The following is a 5,017-nucleotide window of genomic DNA, read 5'->3' on the forward strand; positions in this document are numbered from 1 at the left end:
TCCATCCTATTATGTATTTTACAATTTTCTGCAGTGAAATGGGATTACAGGAAAAATAAGTGAAAAAATAAAAGAGGAAGACCTTCACACGACTTTTTATCCTGTTAATGTATCATTATTATTTATTTTATATCTTGGCCCCACAGAGACTTGCAGGATCTTAGTTCCTCGACCAGAGGTAGAACTTCGGGCCCCTGCAGTGGAAGCTCAGAGTCCTAACCACTGGACCACCAGGGAAGTCCCTCTCCTCCTAAAATAATTATCTTGGTCCTTTATATCTTAGTTTCTCCTTTTTGTTAAAAATTTTTGTTGTTGTTGTACAGCAGAAACAAACACTACATTGTAAACCAATCATAGTCCAATAAAAAATAATAAATAAAAAAGAAAAAGTATATATATACAACAGATGAAGAAAAGATGAATAAATGCTAGAGATATGCCGTACAACATTGTGCCTACAGATAACAATATTGTATTGCACACCTAAAAACCTGTTAGGAGAGTAGATCTCATGTTAAGTGTTTTTACTACAATAAAAAAAAACCACGAGTCAAAAAATATTGTCTCTACTCACTGTTTCTGCTAATTCTCCTCCCACTTACCATTTGAGCCACTAGAATCTGGCCTCCTTCCTAACCTCAGAGGTGACCCCATCCTTGAAGGCTTAACAATGACCTCTTAGTTGCCACATCCAGTGACCTTTTTTTTCCCTAGCCTAAGCTCTCTGAAATATCTGGCATGGCTAGTGCCATCTCCTTCTTCTGGAAGCTCCCTGCCTGCTCTCTGGGCTTTGCTCTCTTCTGTCCAGGGAGCTAATCACGCTGACCACTTTCAGTTGGTTCCTTTAGTTTCCTCAGGGCTTACTGTTGCCCAGGTTTGGGCCTCTAGGTTCCTTCCTCCTTCCCTGAACACTCTCCCTAGGTGACCCATTCACTCTTGGCCTCTTCCATCTATCTAATTGACAAGTCTTTAAATCTAGCCCTGGATTCTTGCCTCAGGACAAGTCAATCCAACTTCCTCCTGGAGGCTTTCATTTAGATGCCCCTCAAATATCACAGACTGAAGAAGCTCAAGCAGACTTATCATTTCCACTTTCTCTCAACCCCAACTCTTCCTACTCCATTCTTTTAATGGGGAATAGCCTCATTCCTTTCTCTCTTTCATCACATTCTCTTGGTCACTAAGACTAGTTGTTCCGACTGGAACTGTGTCCAGAGCCACGAACTCTGCCCTGCATGAGGCCTATCTCTCTGTCTTGTGGGGAGGATCCTAGTAAGACGATCCTAGTCTCCCTCACATAAGTTTCCTTGTCCTGGTCTTTGTCTTCTCCGGTCTATACCTCATCATTTTTTTCTGATTATTCAGTCATTTAATCAAAAACCATTTGCCATGTACCATACTCAATAGATTGACACAAAATAGGTCAAGATATAATCCAGAGGGTTTCACGTTGTGGAGACTGCTATGAAAATCAGCTGGAGGTTGGGAGACAATAACTAGGACGTGGATATAGGCGCTCTCTCAGATGTGGTGCCCTGCCAAGAGTCTTCCAAATGAACCTGACCAGTGCCCTGATGGAAAAGGGAGCAACAGTGATAGAGCAGACTGTGGCTGGGGACCCTGCTTTAAGGTTGGGAGCCAGGGAAGGCCTGTGAGGAATGAAAGATGAGTGAACCCTGAAAACCTGAGGGAAGAGCTTCCCAGGGAGAGAGAAGAGCCAGTGACAAGGGCCTGTGCGGGGGTTCCAGGCACACATATGGTGTCCAGAGCACAGGGAGTGAGGGCAGAGGAGGGCAGGAAGAAGATCACACATGGTGGTCCTAGTGAGTGGTCTGGGTTTTTATTCTAAGTGCAATGGGAAGCTACTAAAGGGTTTTTAAACACAGAAATCACCTACTTTGTTTCTTTAAAAGATTACTCTCTCTAGGTACCTCCGGTAGATAACATTTAGAAGGTGGGTGGACAGGGTTGCTGAGTACTAGGAATTACTTCAGTGGTCTAGGTAAGTCCTGTGGGCTGGGGCTGGGTGTTAGCAGTACAGCCAGAGAGGACTTAAACCTCCAGTGGGTCCCCACTCCTTGTAGAATACCTCTTTACTCTTTATGAGGACCATCTGGTTCCGAGCCTCCCTCTTCACACTCACTTGCTCTTTTTGGAATTTTCTGCCTCACTTTTCCCTTTGATGAACTCCTGCTGCTGCTAAGTCACTTCAGTCGTGTCCGACTCTGTGCGACCCCATAGACAGCAGCCACCAGGCTCCCCCGTCCCTGGGATTCTCCAGGCAAGAACACTGGAGTGGGTTGCCATTTCCTTCTCCAATGCAGGAAAGTGAAAAGTTAGAGTGAAGTCGCTCAGTCGTATCCAACTCTTAGCGACCCCATGGACTGCAGCCCACCAGGCTCCTCCATCCATGGGATTCTCCAGGCAAAGTACTGGAGTGGGTTACCATTTCCTTCTCCAACACATGAAAGTGAAAAGTGAAGGTGAAGTCACTCAGTCGTGTCCGACTCTTAGCAACCCCATGGACTGCAGCCCACCAGGTTCCTCCATCCACGGGATTCTCCAGGCAAAGCACTGGAGTGGGGTGCCATTACCTTCTCCTCGATGAACTCCTAGTTATCCTTTAAGACCAGGTACAAATGCCCCCTCATCTTTGAAGCCTTTCAGGAAGCCTCCAGGGAGAGTCCTTTGTACTTTTTCAGTGCTTTGTTTGTATCTCTACCATAACACCTATCACACTGTACTGCTTTGTATGTTTACAATTCTGTCTCTGAAGAAGGTAGACCGAGAGCTTCTGGAAGACAGGGACAGGGTTTTGGTAAATGTTCCATGAGTGCACGATGCATAATCAAAAGATATAGATAGTTCACAAAGGTTAAGAGTCCAGTAATGACCAGTCCCTATTATATTCAGAATCATCTGCTAATGTGTAAATTCTTGATCATAAGAATAGATATGAATGTGGATGCTAAAGCTCCTCATTTGATCTTGCAAACAGCCCTGAGAGATGGGCACAGTGAGAAAACTATCTTAGTTTTACAGATGAGGAATCAAGGCATAAAGGAGATGTGACTTGGCCAAGATCCCTGAGCTTTGATCAGTTCAGTTCAGTTGCTCAGTTGTGTCTGACTATTTGTGACCCCATGGACTGCATCACACCAGGCCTTCCTGTCCATCACCAACTCCCGGAGTTTACTCAAACTTATGTCCCTTGGGTCAGTGATGCCATCCCGCCATCTCATCCTCTGCCATCCCCTTCTCCTCCTGCCTTCAATGTTTCCCAGCATTAGGGTCTTTTCAAATGAGTCAGTTCTTCGCATCAGGTGGCTGAAGTATTGGAGTTTCAGATTCAGCATCAGTCCTTCCAATGAATATTCAGGACTGATTACCTTTAGGATGGACTGGTTGAATCTCCTTGCAGTCCAAGGGACTCTCAAGAGTCTTCTCCAACACCACAGTTCAAAAGCATCAATTCTTCAGCACTCAGCTTTCTTTATAGTCTAACTCTCAAATCCATACATGACTACTGGAAAAACCATAGCCTTGACTAGATGGACCGTTTTTGGCAAGGTAATCTCTCTGCTTTTGAATATGCTGTCTAGGTTGGTCATAACTTTTCTTCCAAGGAGTAAGCTTCTTTTAATTTCATGGCTGCAGTCACCATCTGCAGTGATGAGCTTTGATAACCAAGCCTAGAATCCAGGTTGTCTAGCCCCCAAATCCTTTTCTATTGCTTGACTCCTGGGCTGCCTCGCCTGTTCTTGAATCAAGAGCCTGTAAAACTTCCTGTTACTTCCTCATGACAGAGAACAGAAATGTGAGTCATAAGAGCAGGCAAGATGGGGAAGCAACTCTCTACCCCCAACTCAAAAAAGTGCCTGCATACCACCACCTCATTCATTCTTAATAAAGGTAGCAACCATCTGAGTGCTTATAACTACACACACCACAGAAAGAAGGACCTATAGCATCCTGGCTATACTACTTACAAGTTTGGTGACCTTGAGGGGTTCATTAATTTCTCTTGGCCTCTTATGTTTTATCTGTAAAACGGGAGTGAAAAGAAGCTACTTAGTAGAGTTGCCTTTATATGAGATAAAGGAATCTTCTTCAAGGTCCGGCCAAACAAAGATCTTTATTTTATTTATTTATTTTTAGCTATTTTTATTTATTAGCAGAACAGATCTTAGTTCCCTGACCAGGATCAAACCTGTTCCCCCGCCTTGGAAGCAAGGAGTTTTAACTAGTGGACCTCTAGGGAAATTCCCACAAAGGTCTTAATATTTGCTAATTATTACGACTGGCCCCAGGAACTTTCCTAAGCATTTTCAAGTATCACTTGTTTAAACGCTAGTAACAACCTATGTCCTAGATGAAAGAGGGGCTTAAAGCTGTCAAGTAACCCCCAAAGAATTTATGGGTTCTGACTGGAACCCAGAACCAACTCGCAGCCAGAAAAGGCTTGGCAAACATGCATGCGTCAGAGAGGGGAAAGGAGTTTGCTTACAGACTCTATACTCAACCAGATCTTTTGACTCCAAATTGGTAGTTGGATCATCACTTTTGAAAGTCTGGTAAATGTAAGCTTCATAACCGGATCTGAGGAGTGAAAAGGGGCACGCAGAGTCCTCCAAGGGGTGTCCTGCCTTTGTTCCCGATTGCGGATGAGGTGTCTTTAACTTACACCACGTTTTTCTCATCCATGAAGTGGGGTTAGAAGAGTTATTAGGGTCCCTGACGTCCCTTCCAACACTAATTTTCCAGAGGAGGAGCTGCTCTGATAAAGGCCCCAAACTCTCCGGCTGAAGTTCATCCTCCGCGGGCTGGCAATAGGGACGCGTCCCCTTTAAGGCTCCAGCTCGCCGGCGGCGGCGGCCGGAAGTGTTGAAGCCCGGCCTGGCGGCGGCGGTGGCGGTAGCGGCCGTGGCGGCCTCTGCGCATGCTCCGTCGCCCGCCCGCCCTGGCCGCTCGCCGCCCGCCCGCCCGACGGAGACGGTGAGGAGGGGGAGGGGTGGGC

The 5,017-nt window shown here is 45.7% G+C and overlaps 1 protein-coding gene across 1 annotated transcript in view; it reads left to right on the forward strand.

Moving 5' to 3' along the window:
* Nucleotides 1-4,911: 4,911 nt before the first annotated feature.
* The window catches only part of GMEB1 (glucocorticoid modulatory element binding protein 1), a 32,500-nt gene continuing 32,394 nt past the window's right edge, over nucleotides 4,912-5,017 (forward strand). The window contains exon 1 of the mRNA XM_040229783.1: nucleotides 4,912-4,995. The gene's annotated coding sequence lies outside the window, so the exon portion shown is untranslated. The remainder of the gene's footprint in view (nucleotides 4,996-5,017) is intronic.

Source organism: Oryx dammah, unplaced genomic scaffold, assembly GCF_014754425.2.
Source record: "Oryx dammah isolate SB20612 unplaced genomic scaffold, SCBI_Odam_1.1 HiC_scaffold_27, whole genome shotgun sequence".
Taxonomy (NCBI): domain Eukaryota; kingdom Metazoa; phylum Chordata; class Mammalia; order Artiodactyla; family Bovidae; genus Oryx; species Oryx dammah.